This window comes from Leuciscus leuciscus (genome assembly GCF_965113295.1).
Source record: "Leuciscus leuciscus genome assembly, chromosome: 8".
Classification (NCBI taxonomy): domain Eukaryota; kingdom Metazoa; phylum Chordata; class Actinopteri; order Cypriniformes; family Leuciscidae; genus Leuciscus; species Leuciscus leuciscus.
Window position 1 is genome coordinate 2,536,752 of NC_138732.1, and position 21,799 is coordinate 2,558,550.

Sequence of the window (21,799 nt, forward strand, 5' to 3'; positions counted from 1 at the left end):
AATACATACTTGGTTTTCTCAGCCTCAGCACCGCTGTAAAGGAAAAAAAGTAAATGAGTTTCCACACACTAGTATAAAATAACACACAAACTGTGACATTCAGAAGAAACTTCAGGGTTTCAATTCAGCGCTCCATAAAACCACACAGAACTTCCTTCCTGCCACAAACACCTGGACTGTGTTCAGCCCCGACAAAAAGCTGCAAACGTTTTTTTTTAAACAGAAACGGTGGTGCGTTGAACACCCTGTTCTGATGACGCAAGAGTTGCAACTATGGCAGCTGAGAAGGCCATTCCACGTGTTCTTTTTGAAGAATTTTCAAAGCCTGATGAAATCAGTATAAATGCGTGTTTAATACTGCAAAATACGCTCAATGTTACAGTCACTGGCCTTGATGTCCAGAATAAAAATGGATTTGTGGAAACTGTGGTTCCTTATTATTTTGATCCAACATTTGCCTCGCATTTCAGGATGAAAAGACAAACATGTCTTCTAATATCTTCAATTGTTGTGTATACCGAGCTGCAGCGGACACATTTGTAAACGACTTTACTTGGACCCATTGTGTGAGCGGTCTCTTTAATACTGCGTGGTTTATATACATGTTGCTGCTGATTGGGCGGACATTTATGACACACCCACCAAACAAGAGAAACTGTATCTCAAACCCCGTTGCACACCGTTTCCAGGAAACATGTCGTTCAACCCAGAAACCGTAGCAAAACGTTACGCACTGGTTTGAGCTTGAACGTGCCCCTGGACTTACACACATTTATTGAGGACTGTTGAGTCACTCCAGGCACAGGACGGTTCTGTCTGGAGAGACAGAGTCGTTTGCACCACATGTCTGTACCATTTGCTTCACAGGACATATGCTTTCAACTACATACACTGTTTATTTACTAGTGTGTTCTAACATGTAACTATGCCATGTTTGGTCTCATCTGACAGCTTATAAACTGAACTGAATAGAGATATTAAAGTATCCTAATGTACAATCTAGGTGCTATTGTTTAAACATGCATTGAGGAGAATATGTTGTTCTTCTCCTCCTCTTGATCACCAACCATTTGCCTCCAGAAAGACAAAACAAACTAAAAATGATCATCATTATTATTATAAACATGTGATTCACATCTGAGTGACGAATCCAGAGCAAAAAACAGTAAATGAGTTTCCACACTCTTCTTCTGCTGGTATAAAATAACACACAAACTGTGACATTCAGAAGAAACTTCAGTGTTTCAATACATGAAGCTTTAAAGAGTCGAAACACAAGACTGAAGAATGAAGACTGATCTAATACTCATGTTTTCTTCAGATTTCCTGATCTCTCGTCTGAGCAGCTGAGTGTGATTTAGTGGAGTAGGAACGTTCCTGATCATCATCATCATCATCATCATCAGGATTGTAGGAACAGGGAAACGGGCTTCAGCGGTTCGTCTCAGGCTTCAACAACATTCTCATCAATGGATCATTTCATCTTCATTGATGTTCAGGATCAGGACCAGGATTCTCTCACAGGAATGATGATCCTCAAACACGTGTTACTCCACAAAATCACACCGAACGTCCTTCCAGCCACAAACACCAGGACTTACACACATTTATTTCTGCAGATCAAACTTCACACAGCAATAAATGGACTTTCTTGAATTCAATCTCAACAAAGTTTTGCCTGGTGTTGGTGGTTGCTGCTGCTTGACTGTCATTTCAGTGAACTACTTTGAGTTTCATGTTTCAACCAAAGAGAGAACAACAGAGTCAGGGAAGAAAATCATTAGTATGAAAGAACAAATACTTACAGGGACAGATGCTCAAAGTTTCTGTGGAAAATGAAAACATGAACCATCATTAGAACATGATTATTATGAACATGTAAGAGTCGATTCACATCCGAGTTACAATCCAGAGCAAAAAAAGAGAGAAAGACAGAAAACACTCTGAAGAATCTGAACAACTATGAAATATAAAGACTAACAACTGCTTTTACTGGACAAACTACAACTGACAGAAAGAGAAACACAGACAAACATCTGACCGCCTGTTAAAACATGATCATGTGCTCATTTAGATCATTAACTCATAGTTATATGTTGATGCTTTACTACTAGTTAGTTTGTAAACTAAAAATGTATGTATGGGTGAGGGGTTCGAATGCCGGTCGCCATGTTGCCCCTCCATCTTGAAACTACATTAGCCAAAGAGGGACATACCTGTAAATTCAAGCTTCACCTTTCGCGCTTTACACTCAGTGACACAGAGACGAATGCGAGGGGGAGATTACTCGCGACTGCCGGCAGATTTGAAAGATTGCTGATAGAGGATCACGCCTACTCTCGAGGACATGAAGCAGAGTCGCCAAGGAAGCGAAAGAGAGAATTAAAACGTCAACGCGACAGGCAAATCAGCAAGACCAAAGTCAATACTGGAGTAACTTTTCCCAGATGGAAAGAGCTCATGAGGAGCAAAGATTTTAAAACGGACGCCAAAGTTGCCTGCTTTCTTCTCGACAGGTAATTCAGCCTATTTGTGTAAATTCTAAGTTTTATAGTTGCTTGTCTAACCATAGCATGGTTGTGCATAACGCCAGAATGACCTCTAGTATAACTTGCGTTACTTTTGAGAAGCACCTGGCTGCAGCCTGCAGATTTGGGCGGGGGTGCACCTGGGTTAGTGGCAAGTGATGACGTCAATCGAGGCGGGGCCGCACCTGGGGCGGGGCTGCACGTCTCTTCCCGCCAACATCTCTTCTCATTGGTTAGTGGCGTGAAGTCATGACGTGATTCTAGCATGTTTTCATGTTCATCGCTGCATGGTGAGTACATTACGGGCAAGCTACTCTTTTTTTGTTCTAATTTTATTTACATTTTATTTGACCATTTTTAATTCTGAAGTGGCGTTTAGTGTGATGTTATTTGGTGTAAAAATGAGATCGTGTAGTGCTAACTTTACTCATCATATCACACAAATAACTAGGACAGCGTAGGTCTAAAGCTGTGTCCCAAAGTGAAGGCTGCATCCTCCGAAGGCCGTATTTGAAGGCCGGATGGCCGTATTTGAAGGCCGATTGCGTCACCGCGGCGCGACGAAGGACGTCCCAATTCAAAGGCTGCATCCTTGGAAGGTCGCATTTGAAGGCCGATTGCGTCACGCGGCTCGATGAAGGCTGTCCCAATTCAGTTCTGCATCCTCCGAAGTCCGTATTTGAAGGCCGGTTGCGTCATCGCGCCGCGACGAAGGCTTCCCTGATTCAAAAGCGACGCCAAATGCACCCTTCGTTTCCCCGTGAAAAGAAGGATACATAAATGGACACTTAGCGGCCTATTCTACCCCATAAGTCATTGCGCGCCGTTGACGACAGCATTTATTTACTTATTTTTTAAAGGCGGCCGAGACTAGAGATCGGTGGTGGACAGCAAATTCACATTTAAATGTAAGTATTATGTTTTAATTTACTCAAATAGCTAGCGAAACCAGAGTTAAATTTCTTTTAAACTTCTTCTTAACTCCTTCGTCACCATTGCGTGGCTACATTTATCATGTAGTTTTAGGCCAAACTTGTGGTAATAACGTTATTAGTTTAACGACCTATTTGTTATATTTGCACTTGTGTATTATAAGAAATATCACTCACCCAATAAAGCCCAAAACAATAAGAAAAGCAGTAGATAAGGCAATGGGGTTTCACTTTTATGTGTTTTTGTAGTGCTGTCATGCTATTTGGTTTTAACCAAATTTTAGTATACAGAAATATGATTTCTTAAGTATTTTGTATGCATGTCTTGATGTGTCATATTTTGCAGTGTTATAACAATGCACTTAAGATTGCTCCTCTGTGTTAAGTACCCTTTTCTGCTTTTTTAGAACAATTCAGGAAAAAATGGGTTATATATATATATATATATATATATATATATATATATATATATATATATATATATATATAAGAAAAGTAATACACACATCTTTGCTGAAATGTATTGTCCTGTTGTTGTTAACAAGCCATGGTTCATTTGCTCTGCCTTTAGGATTGCAAGTGTCCTGGGACAGGTGAGAGTGTGAGTGGGAAACCCACTGCTGAAACTTGGCCCTGGTTTGTCCTCATGGATGAGGTTTTGGGACAGAGGCAATGCACCAACCCCCCTGTCCTCATCGCCTCAATCCCTGAGGACACACCAGGGCCGAGTTCAGTAGTGGGTGCCCACGGTGAGGAGGAGCCAGGGGCAGCAGCACCAGCACCACCAGTAGCACCAGCAGGAGCACCAGCACGAAGGCGGCGAGACAGGACGGGTTTTTGAACTTGATCAGAGAAGAAATGCAACTACAGAGGGAGGCAGAGGCGAGGAGTGCACAGGAAAGAAGGGAGAGGATGGACAGGCTGTTTTCTCTTCTTGAGAGAATGATTGAAAAATGTTCTACATATTCTTGTTTAACTTTTTTCACTTTTATTTTTTAAAAGAAAAATTATGTACATTTATTTTTATGCTACTTTAATTGTGTAAATAAAAGAGAATGAATTGTTCTGGACATTGTTTATTTTTGTAATGACAGTAATACTTTCTGCATGAAACAAATTCTATACCTTTTTATTTTTTCAAATAAAATTGGGAAATGAAAATCATTTGTTCTATAGGCTACATTAAAGCACTTTTTCCAACTATTTACAAAATACGTTAAACATATCAAAATCAACATAAACATTTAATTTTACAATACATAAAATAAGAAAAAAAATGATGTAGACTCTATTGAGCTGAGCTGCTGGACCGGGATGGGCTGCCCCTAAGGCCTCCTGCTGGTGGGACATCATCTGGGATTGTCTCCAGAGCGTTTGAGTGCATATTTCCACTATCCACTAAGTTGTCTACCAACAGGTTTGCAGGGCTGATTCAATCGACGGCTTTCTGAAAAAAGTACTTTTAATAACTACTGCATTTATATTAGGCTACTACTGCATTACTGCGTATATGTTGCATTTTACTTCTGTATATTTTCAATATACAGTAATATCTGGTTGTTACATTATATAGCTACTTTTGTGTAGTTTAATGTAATCATATTGTGATGTGAGGAAAAAAGTACTTCAGTAGGTTACTTCACATTTGTAAGTGAATACTTAACGAAATATGCAGTTCCGAAAATTAAAGTAACAAAATTAGTCACAATATTAACAAATTGTTGCTCACTACAGCAGCGTCCCATATCAAAGGGCGCATTTGACGCGCTCGGACCGGTCTAGCCTACGGAGGATTGTTCTTGTCGCCTGGCAACTGTGACAGCTGCCAATGACGAGCGCGAGAAATACTGGACTTTTTATATTCAATTGGGTTTTGTATTCAAACAGGGCTAAACCGAAAATACATGACCTGGCAGCGCCGGGGCTAAAACATCCTCACCATGTCCTCCAGTAAAATATAAAACATAAAAATGAATGACAATAGCCAATTCTGGCTCCATAGCTGTTTACTGTATCAAAATGAATGATCAGGATAGTAGCTGTCCTCTCGCACTGTTGCTTGGCGCCAGGAGCAGTGATCGGGAACACCTGGCTGCGCAATTAGGAAATCCAAGGAAGGCTACATGGAGCGTCCTTCAGAGGACGCATAGGCTGCATCCTTGAAGTCTGCGTCCTTCGAAGGATGCAGCCTTCAACATTGGGACACAGCTTATGTGTGTGTGTGCGTGCGTGCGTGGTGTGTGTGTGTGCGCGCGCGCGTGGTGTGCGTGGTGTCTGTGGTTTTGGTGGGATTAGGATATAGGTTAAAACAACAGAGGCCCTTAAAAAGAAATATAGTGGCAAAACTAAACCAGGAGAAGAAATATAGGCTAGGATATACAAAGATATATTGTAGGATATTCTTTTCCTATGAATACATTGATTAAATGTATTCTGATATTATTGTTATTAATATATATAAATATATATATAAATATAAGGTATATATTAAAAATATATATATATATAAATAACCTTCAAGCTTTTAAAACTATTTCAAACTTTTAGGATAGGCTTTCTCAAGCCAAATTAAAGTTTGTGTTGACAAACTTTTTTAACTAGTTTGTTGTTCCTAAACAAAGTAAGTCTCTTAGGTATTTTACAGACAAAGCCAATAACACTCAAGCATATCTTGTCTAACATTTTCCTATAATATGTTTAAAATGTATAAAAAAGAAATTCCTTGTATGACTCTGTACTATGTTAATGCCTCTCTTTAAAATTATTCAATATTGTTTGTTCTGTATTTTATCTAAATTAGGTGTTGTGAACTGGAGTGCATTTTCCAGACAAGATAGGCAAGAGTTCCGGGTGCCCTACTCGCTGACTCTGTGCTTGCACTGCACTGAAGTATACAAGGACTGCCCACCTGGGTCTGTGGGTGATGGCCGAAGCGGAGTCCTGCGGGGACTTTATTCTGAGAAGGAGGTTGAGGGCTATTGCTCGGTTGACTGTTTTTTTTTTCAGGCTGAGTAGATTGTGTGTGAGTGTACGTGAGTGTACGTACGCGTGTGAGTGTACGTACGTGCGTGAGTGTGTGTGAGTGTACGTACGTGTGTGAGTGTTTGTGAGTGTACGTACGTGTGTGTGTGAGTGAGTCAACGTACGTGTGTGAGTGAGTGTACGTACGTGTGTGTGAGTGTACGTACGTGTGTGTGTGTGTGTGTGTGTGTGTGTGTGTGTGTGTGTGAGAGTGTACGTACGTGTGTGTGTGTGTGTGTGTGTGTGAGTGTACGTACGTGTGTGTGTGTGTGTGTGTGTACGTGTGTGTGTGTGTGTGTGTGTGTGTGTGTGTGTGTGTGTGTGTGTGTGAGTGAGTGTACGTACGTACATATGTACGTGTGTGTGTGTGTGTGTGTGTGTGTGTGTGTGTGTGTGTGTGTGTGTGTGTGTGAGAGTGTACGTACGTGTGTGAGTGTATATGCACACATAAAGATAATCACGTACATCAACCGTACACACACATGCGTACGTACACACACGCATACACACAGATAGACGCATACGTACACACACACGCACACACACACACACACACGTACGTACGTACGTACGTGTGTGTGTGTGTGTGTGTGTGTGTGTGTGTGTGTGTGTGTGTGTGAGTGTACGTACGAATGTGTGTGTGTGTGTGTGTGTGTGTGTGTACGTACGTACGTGTGTGTGTGAGTGTACGTACGTGTGTGTGTGTACGTACGAGTGTGAGTGTGTGTACATCAACCGTACACACACACGCGTACATACACACACACGTGTACGTACGTACACACACGCACGCGTGTACGTACACACACGCATACGTATACAGACAGACGCGTACGTACACACACAGCGCTGTGTAGTAACAGTGTCGCATGATCACGATCGGCTCGCACTGCACTGGTCCAAACTGATAAACGGTCCTTCAACCACACAATAACGAGCAGTTTCGTTCCGCTTGCATTACGTTTGCCATTTGATGTTGGGCAATGTTGTGGTCTCGCCGGCGTCATACTCAAAGTGTATGACGTTGTACACAAGCTATGTTGATTATGGCCAAGAATGCGCCCTTAAAATAGCATATGAATAACATGCGCAACGCGCCACTGACTTTAGACTAGGCTTTTCCTGGTCAGTGGCGGAATTGTTTTGTGAAACTGCAAAATAGCACCAGGGAACGTTTGCGCCGGAACACGCCTCCTCTTTTCGCTGAACCGCCCCCGGGAGCGCAAATGCATTTCCTAGTTTACCGACGTGCTTCTGTGGAGGGAAAAGTCCGCTGTGCGCGGGTGCAAAATAGGAATGATACATGCGTTGGTGTACAAAGTCAATTGCGCTGGGTGCAAGATAGGGACCAATATCTCACTGGACTACATTTTCATCTCGTGTTTATTGTTTAAAACTAGACAAATCTGCTATTATGTTTTATCTCTGATCTGTTATTTAGCAGTTTAGAAAGTGATTTATGCTTTATCTAAACTAGTTGTGTGCTGTATTCGTCCAATCAGTGACACTGACACCATGAATATGCAAATAAGAACATTAACCTAGGGTTTAGAAATGTACAGTGTTTAACATCAGCTAATAAGTACCCAGGATAAATGATGAGCAGTGTGAAACATGAAGCAAGATTACCCAGGATTCTGTTTACCCGGGGTTTAGAATGACCCAGGGGTAACTAGTCAAGTGTGAAAAGGCCTAAACGCTGAGTCTGTGTGCCAGGTTTTATTTATGCCAGGTGTTTCTCTTTCTGTCAGTTGTAGTTTGTCCAGTAAAAGCAGTTGTTAGTCTTTATATTTCTGATAGTTGTTCAGATTCTTCAGAGTGTTTTCTGTGTTTCTCTCTTTTTTGCTCTGGATTGTAACTCGGATGTGAATCGACTCTTTACATGTTGATAATAATCATGTTCTAATGATGGTTCATGTTTTCATTTTCCACAGTGACATTGAGCGTCCGTCCCTGTAAGTATTTGTTCTTTAATGATTTTCTTCCCTGACTCTGTTGTTCTCTCTTTGGTTGAAACATGAAACTCAAAGTAATTCAATGAAATTACAGTCAAGCAGCAGCAACCACCAACACCAGGCAAAACTTTGTTGAGATTGAATAAAAAAAAGTCACAGTTTGTGTGTTATTTTATACCAGCAGAAGAAGAGAGTTATAGTATGAAGACATTTATAAAGGGATTTGTAAATATATTATTCCTAGCCTGATTTATATAATATTTTATTCCAAAAAACATGGCGAAAATCATTTTTTAAGGCTATTGACAGTATATTCTGATTTACAGGATAACAAAAGTAGATATCCATAAATCCCTCTGTAATTTTTTTTATATAGCTGCCGAGCGCCCTTTACTATTGTCGTTGAATGCGGACAGGCAGGAACTCACCCATTGATCGCTAGACGGATCGGCTGATCTGGCCGGGCATACTCCCACTGCAGCGCGACGATCTTTTTGCCTTTTTTTTAATACTACATTTAAATAGTCCAAGTAATGGATACTGTACAACAGTGGTCATATGTTTATTTTGTGTGACATGACACCTATTGGTGTTGCCTATGAACAGTATACACTGAATACACTGTGACAGAGGCAAAATATATATATATATATATATATATAGAATAATAACAACAACAACAACAATAATGATTATGACCACGCATGCAAAACAGAGAGAGAGAAAAGACTACATTCTAGAAGAATAATTACACAATACCCACTGTTACCAGTGTTATGTTCCCAATTCATGTTCTAGGGGCAAAAGGGAAAGTCACTTTAAAGCAAAAAATGAACAGCGACAAAGAAAAGTCAACCTATACTGAGTCCCAGCACACAAGAATACACAAAGTAAGATTTCCAATACATTTATTTACAATAAGTGATAAATACAGTGCAAAAAGAATCCTAAACAAACAGCTCCAAAAGAAAAAGAAATGAAGCGTGTTCTTCAGGAGCAGGTAAAAGCCCAAACAAACAAAAGATCACTAGCCGGTAGAAGGACAACCTAATTAACCTACAACAATAAACAACACAACTCTTACCTTACTTCCTAACTAACACAAAAAAAAACCAGGAGAAAAGAAAAATGGCACCCACTCCCTACTGCTCCAACACTCAACAATGGCCAAGCAATTCAAAGCTGTACACTACAGCCACAAGACATTTAAGTTGACCTCGGTTTAAGCTTAACACATCAAAGCTGCCACTACAGCCGTAACAACACATTTAAGCTTCACATACACCAACAAGAGCAACACTCCAAGTCTGGTAACACAACAGTCTCAGGCTCTTGGGAGAAGAACTCTCTCCCAGTCTCAGGCTCTTGGGAGAAGAACTCTCTCCCAGTCTCAGGCTCTTGGGAGAAGAACTCTCTCCCAGTCTCTCTCTCCGGCTCTGCTTGAATACTGGATCCTCTTGCCATTGATGAGGAACAGCTGGTAGGTCCCATCACCTAGATGAGGACAGGGAGGAGCACAGGAAATTGGACAAAACATACAACAAAACTACAACTCCCAGCAGGCCGTTGGGTCCATTGGCAGCACACACACTCAATAAATCAATGAGTGACACTTACACATTATAAAACACAAATGCATACGCCCTGGGACGCAACACCAGTCAAATTAAATCATTAAAGGAAAATCCATCTTTCCAGTGCATACACAGAAAGCGGCATCAGATCTGGCATTCATTTATTTTCCACTGTATTTACAATGGCATAAATAAAGCTATGAGATCGTTACAATTATAATATATTATAAAATATTAAAATAATAGATCACAATACTGTAGTTTATAGCCTAGGCTACTATATTTTAATCAAATAAATGCAGGCTGGGGGAGCGCATGAGACTTATTTCAAAAACATTAAAAAATCCAACTGACACACACACACACACACACACACACACACACACACACACACACACACACACACACACACACACACACACACACACACACAAGTTTCAAGTTTTGAAAAAAAATACAACAACAAACAGTAATATTGTAAAGTCTTATAACAATTGAATTTATAATTATATAGGATTATGTAACTGTTCACAAAATTCAGGGTTCAATCGCTTTCTGTTGTTGCATTGAGACTCTGGTAGGGCTTTATTTTGAAATTCTAGTCAGCAAAATAGAGGGAAAACAAACAATATTGACAATATTGTTTATAAAATGTTACTCACCATGTTAATTTATTGTTAATTTGACTGTTTCGTTCCGTTCGCCTTACATACTTGATCATCGTGAGGTAAACATTACCTACGCCAATAGGAGGCGCTTAATAACAGTGACGTGCGCCAATAGCAGCTGCAAAGCAGAAGCAATGTGGGAAATGCCGACTGTTTTAAGGAATAAACGCAGAATTTTTTGTTCTTATCGTGTTCAACACAATCTACACTCGATCGCGCGAGGATCTCCATCGTAAAAAATCGCAGCTTGAATTTTTTTTTAGTTACCGTCGAAGTGAAAGACAGCTCCTCTCTGTGGTATAAATAGCTGCCGAGCGCCCTTTACTATTGTCGTTGAATACGGACAGGCAGGAGCTCACCCATTGATCGCTAGACTGGCAGGCAGATCTGGTTGGGCATACTCCCACTGCAGCGCGACGATCTTTTTGCCTTTTTTTTAATACTACATTTAAATAGTCCAAGTAATGGATACTGTACAACAGTGGTCATATGTTTATTTTGTGTGACATGACACCTATTGGTGTTGCCTATGAACAGTATACACTGAATACACTGTGACAGAGGCAAAATATATATATATATATATATATATATAGAATAATAACAACAACAACAACAATAATGATTATGACCACGCATGCAAAACAGAGAGAGAGAAAAGACTACATTCTAGAAGAATAATTACACAATACCCACTGTTACCAGTGTTATGTTCCCAATTCATGTTCTAGGGGCAAAAGGGAAAGTCACTTTAAAGCAAAAAATGAACAGCGACAAAGAAAAGTCAACCTATACTGAGTCCCAGCACACAAGAATACACAAAGTAAGATTTCCAATACATTTATTTACAATAAGTGATAAATACAGTGCAAAAAGAATCCTAAACAAACAGCTCCAAAAGAAAAAGAAATGAAGCGTGTTCTTCAGGAGCAGGTAAAGCCAAAACAAACAAAAGATCACTAGCCGGTAGAAGGACAACCTAATTAACCTACAACAATAAACAACACAACTCTTACCTTACTTCCTAACTAACAAAAAAAAAAAAAAAAAAAAAACAGGAGAAAAGAAAAATGGCACCCACTCCCTACTGCTCCAACACTCAACAATGGCCAAGCAATTCAAAGCTGTACACTACAGCCACAAGACATTTAAGTTGACCTCGGTTTAAGCTTAACACATCAAAGCTGCCACTTACAGCCGTAACAACACATTTAAGCTTCACATACACCAACAAGAGCAACACTCCAAGTCTGGTAACACAACAGTCTCAGGCTCTTGGGAGAAGAACTCTCTCCCAGTCTCTCTCTCTCCGGCTCTGCTTGAATACTGGATCCTCTTGCCATTGATGAGGAACAGCTGGTAGGTCCCATCACCTAGATGAGGACAGGGAGGAGCACAGGAAATTGGACAAAACATACAACAAAACTACAACTCCCAGCAGGCCGTTGGGTCCATTGGCAGCACACACACTCAATAAATCAATGAGTGACACTTACACATTATAAAACACAAATGCATACGCCCTGGGACGCAACACCAGTCAAATTAAATCATTAAAGGAAAATCCATCTTTCCAGTGCATACACAGAAAGCGGCATCAGATCTGGCATTCATGTATTTACAATTGCATAAATAAAGCTATGAGATCGTTACAATTATATTATAAAATATAAAAATAATAGATCACAATACTGTAGTTTATAGCCTAGGCTACTATATTTTAATCAAATAAATGCAGGCTGGGGGAGCGCATGAGACTTATTTCAAAAACATAAAAAAATCCAACTGACACACACACACACACACACACACACACACACACACACACACACACACACAAGTTTCAAGTTTTGAAAAAAAATACAACAACAAACAGTAATATTGTAAAGTCTTATAACATTTGAATTTATAATTATATAGGATTATGTAACTGTTCACAAAATTCAGGGTTCAATCGCTTTCTGTTGTTGCATTGAGACTCTGGTAGGGCTTTATTTTGAAATTCTAGTCAGCAAAATAGAGGGAAAACAAACAATATTGACAATATTGTTTATAAAATGTGACTCACCATGTTAATTTATTGTTAATTTGACTGTTTCGTTCCGTTCGCCTTACATACTTGATCATCGTGAGGTAAACATTACCTACGCCAATAGGAGGCGCTTAATAACAGTGACGTGCGCCAATAGCAGCTGCAAAGCAGAAGCAATGTGGGAAATGCCGACTGTTTTAAGGAATAAACGCAGAATTTTTTGTTCTTATCGTGTTCAACACAATCTACACTCGATCGCGCGAGGATCTCCATCGTAAAAAATCGCAGCTTGAATTTTTTTTTTAGTTACCGTCGAAGTGAAAGACAGCTCCACTCTGTGGTATAAATAGCTGCCGAGCGCCCTTTACTATTGTCGTTGAATGCGGACAGGCAGGAACTCACCCATTGATCGCTAGACGGATCGGCTGATCTGGCTGGGCATACTCCCATCGCAGCGCGACGATCTTTTTTGCCTTTTTTTTAATACTACATTTAAATAGTCCAAGTAATGGATACTGTACAACAGTGGTCATATGTTTATTTTGTGTGACATGACACCTATTGGTGTTGCCTATGAACAGTATATACACTGAATACACTGTGACAGAGGCAAAAAAAATATAGAGAATAATAATAACAACAACAACAACAACAATAATGATTTTGACCACGCATGCAAAACAGAGAGAGAGAAAAGACTACATTCTAGAAGAATAATTACACAATACCCACTGTTACCAGTGTTATGTTCCCAATTCATGTTCTAGGGGCAAAAGGGAAAGTCACTTTAAAGCAAAAAATGAACAGCGACAAAGAAAAGTCAACCTATACTGAGTCCCAGCACACAAGAATACACAAAGTAAGATTTCCAATACATTTATTTACAATAAGTGATAAATACAGTGCAAAAAGAATCCTAAACAAACAGCTCCAAAAGAAAAAGAAATGAAGCGTGTTCTTCAGGAGCAGGTAAAGCCAAAACAAACAAAAGATCACTAGCCGGTAGAAGGACAACCTAATTAACCTACAACAATAAACAACACAACTCTTACCTTACTTCCTAACTAACAAAAAAAAAAAAAAAAAAAAAACAGGAGAAAAGAAAAATGGCACCCACTCCCTACTGCTCCAACACTCAACAATGGCCAAGCAATTCAAAGCTGTACACTACAGCCACAAGACATTTAAGTTGACCTCGGTTTAAGCTTAACACATCAAAGCTGCCACTTACAGCCGTAACAACACATTTAAGCTTCACATACACCAACAAGAGCAACACTCCAAGTCTGGTAACACAACAGTCTCAGGCTCTTGGGAGAAGAACTCTCTCCCAGTCTCTCTCTCTCCGGCTCTGCTTGAATACTGGATCCTCTTGCCATTGATGAGGAACAGCTGGTAGGTCCCATCACCTAGATGAGGACAGGGAGGAGCACAGGAAATTGGACAAAACATACAACAAAACTACAACTCCCAGCAGGCCGTTGGGTCCATTGGCAGCACACACACTCAATAAATCAATGAGTGACACTTACACATTATAAAACACAAATGCATACGCCCTGGGACGCAACACCAGTCAAATTAAATCATTAAAGGAAAATCCATCTTTCCAGTGCATACACAGAAAGCGGCATCAGATCTGGCATTCATGTATTTACAATTGCATAAATAAAGCTATGAGATCGTTACAATTATATTATAAAATATAAAAATAATAGATCACAATACTGTAGTTTATAGCCTAGGCTACTATATTTTAATCAAATAAATGCAGGCTGGGGGAGCGCATGAGACTTATTTCAAAAACATAAAAAAATCCAACTGACACACACACACACACACACACACACACACACACACACACAGTTTCAAGTTTTGAAAAAAAATACAACAACAAACAGTAATATTGTAAAGTCTTATAACATTTGAATTTATAATTATATAGGATTATGTAACTGTTCACAAAATTCAGGGTTCAATCGCTTTCTGTTGTTGCATTGAGACTCTGGTAGGGCTTTATTTTGAAATTCTAGTCAGCAAAATAGAGGGAAAACAAACAATATTGACAATATTGTTTATAAAATGTGACTCACCATGTTAATTTATTGTTAATTTGACTGTTTCGTTCCGTTCGCCTTACATACTTGATCATCGTGAGGTAAACATTACCTACGCCAATAGGAGGCGCTTAATAACAGTGACGTGCGCCAATAGCAGCTGCAAAGCAGAAGCAATGTGGGAAATGCCGACTGTTTTAAGGAATAAACGCAGAATTTTTTGTTCTTATCGTGTTCAACACAATCTACACTCGATCGCGCGAGGATCTCCATCGTAAAAAATCGCAGCTTGAATTTTTTTTTTAGTTACCGTCGAAGTGAAAGACAGCTCCACTCTGTGGTATAAATAGCTGCCGAGCGCCCTTTACTATTGTCGTTGAATGCGGACAGGCAGGAACTCACCCATTGATCGCTAGACGGATCGGCTGATCTGGCTGGGCATACTCCCATCGCAGCGCGACGATCTTTTTTGCCTTTTTTTTTAATACTACATTTAAATAGTCCAAGTAATGGATACTGTACAACAGTGGTCATATGTTTATTTTGTGTGACATGACACCTATTGGTGTTGCCTATGAACAGTATATACACTGAATACACTGTGACAGAGGCAAAAAAAATATAGAGAATAATAATAACAACAACAACAACAACAATAATGATTATGACCACGCATGCAAAACAGAGAGAGAGAAAAGACTACATTCTAGAAGAATAATTACACAATACCCACTGTTACCAGTGTTATGTTCCCAATTCATGTTCTAGGGGCAAAAGGGAAAGTCACTTTAAAGCAAAAAATGAACAGCGACAAAGAAAAGTCAACCTATACTGAGTCCCAGCACACAAGAATACACAAAGTAAGATTTCCAATACATTTATTTACAATAAGTGATAAATACAGTGCAAAAAGAATCCTAAACAAACAGCTCCAAAAGAAAAAGAAATGAAGCGTGTTCTTCAGGAGCAGGTAAAGCCAAAACAAACAAAAGATCACTAGCCGGTAGAAGGACAACCTAATTAACCTACAACAATAAACAACACAACTCTTACCTTACTTCCTAACTAACAAAAAAAAAAAAAAAAAAAAAACAGGAGAAAAGAAAAATGGCACCCACTCCCTACTGCTCCAACACTCAACAATGGCCAAGCAATTCAAAGCTGTACACTACAGCCACAAGACATTTAAGTTGACCTCGGTTTAAGCTTAACACATCAAAGCTGCCACTTACAGCCGTAACAACACATTTAAGCTTCACATACACCAACAAGAGCAACACTCCAAGTCTGGTAACACAACAGTCTCAGGCTCTTGGGAGAAGAACTCTCTCCCAGTCTCTCTCTCTCCGGCTCTGCTTGAATACTGGATCCTCTTGCCATTGATGAGGAACAGCTGGTAGGTCCCATCACCTAGATGAGGACAGGGAGGAGCACAGGAAATTGGACAAAACATACAACAAAACTACAACTCCCAGCAGGCCGTTGGGTCCATTGGCAGCACACACACTCAATAAATCAATGAGTGACACTTACACATTATAAAACACAAATGCATACGCCCTGGGACGCAACACCAGTCAAATTAAATCATTAAAGGAAAATCCATCTTTCCAGTGCATACACAGAAAGCGGCATCAGATCTGGCATTCATGTATTTACAATTGCATAAATAAAGCTATGAGATCGTTACAATTATATTATAAAATATAAAAATAATAGATCACAATACTGTAGTTTATAGCCTAGGCTACTATATTTTAATCAAATAAATGCAGGCTGGGGGAGCGCATGAGACTTATTTCAAAAACATAAAAAAATCCAACTGACACACACACACACACACACACACACACACACACACACACACACACACACAAGTTTCAAGTTTTGAAAAAAAATACAACAACAAACAGTAATATTGTAAAGTCTTATAACATTTGAATTTATAATTATATAGGATTATGTAACTGTTCACAAAATTCAGGGTTCAATCGCTTTCTGTTGTTGCATTGAGACTCTGGTAGGGCTTTATTTTGAAATTCTAGTCAGCAAAATAGAGGGAAAACAAACAATATTGACAATATTGTTTATAAAATGTGACTCACCATGTTAATTTATTGTTAATTTGACTGTTTCGTTCCGTTCGCCTTACATACTTGATCATCGTGAGGTAAACATTACCTACGCCAATAGGAGGCGCTTAATAACAGTGACGTGCGCCAATAGCAGCTGCAAAGCAGAAGCAATGTGGGAAATGCCGACTGTTTTAAGGAATAAACGCAGAATTTTTTGTTCTTATCGTGTTCAACACAATCTACACTCGATCGCGCGAGGATCTCCATCGTAAAAAATCGCAGCTTGAATTTTTTTTTTAGTTACCGTCGAAGTGAAAGACAGCTCCACTCTGTGGTATAAATAGCTGCCGAGCGCCCTTTACTATTGTCGTTGAATGCGGACAGGCAGGAACTCACCCATTGATCGCTAGACGGATCGGCTGATCTGGCTGGGCATACTCCCATCGCAGCGCGACGATCTTTTTTGCCTTTTTTTTAATACTACATTTAAATAGTCCAAGTAATGGATACTGTACAACAGTGGTCATATGTTTATTTTGTGTGACATGACACCTATTGGTGTTGCCTATGAACAGTATATACACTGAATACACTGTGACAGAGGCAAAAAAAATATAGAGAATAATAATAACAACAACAACAACAACAATAATGATTTTGACCACGCATGCAAAACAGAGAGAGAGAAAAGACTACATTCTAGAAGAATAATTACACAATACCCACTGTTACCAGTGTTATGTTCCCAATTCATGTTCTAGGGGCAAAAGGGAAAGTCACTTTAAAGCAAAAAATGAACAGCGACAAAGAAAAGTCAACCTATACTGAGTCCCAGCACACAAGAATACACAAAGTAAGATTTCCAATACATTTATTTACAATAAGTGATAAATACAGTGCAAAAAGAATCCTAAACAAACAGCTCCAAAAGAAAAAGAAATGAAGCGTGTTCTTCAGGAGCAGGTAAAGCCAAAACAAACAAAAGATCACTAGCCGGTAGAAGGACAACCTAATTAACCTACAACAATAAACAACACAACTCTTACCTTACTTCCTAACTAACAAAAAAAAAAAAAAAAAAAAAACAGGAGAAAAGAAAAATGGCACCCACTCCCTACTGCTCCAACACTCAACAATGGCCAAGCAATTCAAAGCTGTACACTACAGCCACAAGACATTTAAGTTGACCTCGGTTTAAGCTTAACACATCAAAGCTGCCACTTACAGCCGTAACAACACATTTAAGCTTCACATACACCAACAAGAGCAACACTCCAAGTCTGGTAACACAACAGTCTCAGGCTCTTGGGAGAAGAACTCTCTCCCAGTCTCTCTCTCTCCGGCTCTGCTTGAATACTGGATCCTCTTGCCATTGATGAGGAACAGCTGGTAGGTCCCATCACCTAGATGAGGACAGGGAGGAGCACAGGAAATTGGACAAAACATACAACAAAACTACAACTCCCAGCAGGCCGTTGGGTCCATTGGCAGCACACACACTCAATAAATCAATGAGTGACACTTACACATTATAAAACACAAATGCATACGCCCTGGGACGCAACACCAGTCAAATTAAATCATTAAAGGAAAATCCATCTTTCCAGTGCATACACAGAAAGCGGCATCAGATCTGGCATTCATGTATTTACAATTGCATAAATAAAGCTATGAGATCGTTACAATTATATTATAAAATATAAAAATAATAGATCACAATACTGTAGTTTATAGCCTAGGCTACTATATTTTAATCAAATAAATGCAGGCTGGGGGAGCGCATGAGACTTATTTCAAAAACATAAAAAAATCCAACTGACACACACACACACACACACACACACACACACACACACACACACACACAGTTTCAAGTTTTGAAAAAAAATACAACAACAAACAGTAATATTGTAAAGTCTTATAACATTTGAATTTATAATTATATAGGATTATGTAACTGTTCACAAAATTCAGGGTTCAATCGCTTTCTGTTGTTGCATTGAGACTCTGGTAGGGCTTTATTTTGAAATTCTAGTCAGCAAAATAGAGGGAAAACAAACAATATTGACAATATTGTTTATAAAATGTGACTCACCATGTTAATTTATTGTTAATTTGACTGTTTCGTTCCGTTCGCCTTACATACTTGATCATCGTGAGGTAAACATTACCTACGCCAATAGGAGGCGCTTAATAACAGTGACGTGCGCCAATAGCAGCTGCAAAGCAGAAGCAATGTGGGAAATGCCGACTGTTTTAAGGAATAAACGCAGAATTTTTTGTTCTTATCGTGTTCAACACAATCTACACTCGATCGCGCGAGGATCTCCATCGTAAAAAATCGCAGCTTGAATTTTTTTTTTAGTTACCGTCGAAGTGAAAGACAGCTCCACTCTGTGGTATAAATAGCTGCCGAGCGCCCTTTACTATTGTCGTTGAATGCGGACAGGCAGGAACTCACCCATTGATCGCTAGACGGATCGGCTGATCTGGCTGGGCATACTCCCATCGCAGCGCGACGATCTTTTTTGCCTTTTTTTTTAATACTACATTTAAATAGTCCAAGTAATGGATACTGTACAACAGTGGTCATATGTTTATTTTGTGTGACATGACACCTATTGGTGTTGCCTATGAACAGTATATACACTGAATACACTGTGACAGAGGCAAAAAAAATATAGAGAATAATAATAACAACAACAACAACAACAATAATGATTATGACCACGCATGCAAAACAGAGAGAGAGAAAAGACTACATTCTAGAAGAATAATTACACAATACCCACTGTTACCAGTGTTATGTTCCCAATTCATGTTCTAGGGGCAAAAGGGAAAGTCACTTTAAAGCAAAAAATGAACAGCGACAAAGAAAAGTCAACCTATACTGAGTCCCAGCACACAAGAATACACAAAGTAAGATTTCCAATACATTTATTTACAATAAGTGATAAATACAGTGCAAAAAGAATCCTAAACAAACAGCTCCAAAAGAAAAAGAAATGAAGCGTGTTCTTCAGGAGCAGGTAAAGCCAAAACAAACAAAAGATCACTAGCCGGTAGAAGGACAACCTAATTAACCTACAACAATAAACAACACAACTCTTACCTTACTTCCTAACTAACAAAAAAAAAAAAAAAAAAAAAACAGGAGAAAAGAAAAATGGCACCCACTCCCTACTGCTCCAACACTCAACAATGGCCAAGCAATTCAAAGCTGTACACTACAGCCACAAGACATTTAAGTTGACCTCGGTTTAAGCTTAACACATCAAAGCTGCCACTTACAGCCGTAACAACACATTTAAGCTTCACATACACCAACAAGAGCAACACTCCAAGTCTGGTAACACAACAGTCTCAGGCTCTTGGGAGAAGAACTCTCTCCCAGTCTCTCTCTCTCCGGCTCTGCTTGAATACTGGATCCTCTTGCCATTGATGAGGAACAGCTGGTAGGTCCCATCACCTAGATGAGGACAGGGAGGAGCACAGGAAATTGGACAAAACATACAACAAAACTACAACTCCCAGCAGGCCGTTGGGTCCATTGGCAGCACACACACTCAATAAATCAATGAGTGACACTTACACATTATAAAACACAAATGCATACGCCCTGGGACGCAACACCAGTCAAATTAAATCATTAAAGGAAAATCCATCTTTCCAGTGCATACACAGAAAGCGGCATCAGATCTGGCATTCATGTATTTACAATTGCATAAATAAAGCTATGAGATCGTTACAATTATATTATAAAATATAAAAATAATAGATCACAATACTGTAGTTTATAGCCTAGGCTACTATATTTTAATCAAATAAATGCAGGCTGGGGGAGCGCATGAGACTTATTTCAAAAACATAAAAAAATCCAACTGACACACACACACACACACACACACACACACACACACACACACACACACACAAGTTTCAAGTTTTGAAAAAAAATACAACAACAAACAGTAATATTGTAAAGTCTTATAACATTTGAATTTATAATTATATAGGATTATGTAACTGTTCACAAAATTCAGGGTTCAATCGCTTTCTGTTGTTGCATTGAGACTCTGGTAGGGCTTTATTTTGAAATTCTAGTCAGCAAAATAGAGGGAAAACAAACAATATTGACAATATTGTTTATAAAATGTGACTCACCATGTTAATTTATTGTTAATTTGACTGTTTCGTTCCGTTCGCCTTACATACTTGATCATCGTGAGGTAAACATTACCTACGCCAATAGGAGGCGCTTAATAACAGTGACGTGCGCCAATAGCAGCTGCAAAGCAGAAGCAATGTGGGAAATGCCGACTGTTTTAAGGAATAAACGCAGAATTTTTTGTTCTTATCGTGTTCAACACAATCTACACTCGATCGCGCGAGGATCTCCATCGTAAAAAATCGCAGCTTGAATTTTTTTTTTAGTTACCGTCGAAGTGAAAGACAGCTCCACTCTGTGGTATAAATAGCTGCCGAGCGCCCTTTACTATTGTCGTTGAATGCGGACAGGCAGGAACTCACCCATTGATCGCTAGACGGATCGGCTGATCTGGCTGGGCATACTCCCATCGCAGCGCGACGATCTTTTTTGCCTTTTTTTTTAATACTACATTTAAATAGTCCAAGTAATGGATACTGTACAACAGTGGTCATATGTTTATTTTGTGTGACATGACACCTATTGGTGTTGCCTATGAACAGTATATACACTGAATACACTGTGACAGAGGCAAAAAAAATATAGAGAATAATAATAACAACAACAACAACAACAATAATGATTATGACCACGCATGCAAAACAGAGAGAGAGAAAAGACTACATTCTAGAAGAATAATTACACAATACCCACTGTTACCAGTGTTATGTTCCCAATTCATGTTCTAGGGGCAAAAGGGAAAGTCACTTTAAAGCAAAAAATGAACAGCGACAAAGAAAAGTCAACCTA

The 21,799-nt window shown here is 39.3% G+C and overlaps 1 protein-coding gene and 1 long non-coding RNA gene across 2 annotated transcripts in view; both read left to right on the forward strand.

The window, feature by feature from the left end:
- LOC309504114 (uncharacterized protein) overlaps positions 1–21,799 on the forward strand; it is a 600,323-nt gene that overhangs the window by 155,230 nt on the left and 423,294 nt on the right. The gene's annotated exons all lie outside the window — the stretch shown is intronic.
- LOC309504752 lies at positions 3,378–4,530 on the forward strand. The gene is made up of 2 exons (XR_014208160.1): positions 3,378–3,436; positions 4,032–4,530. It is a non-coding gene; the product is annotated as an uncharacterized lncRNA (long non-coding RNA).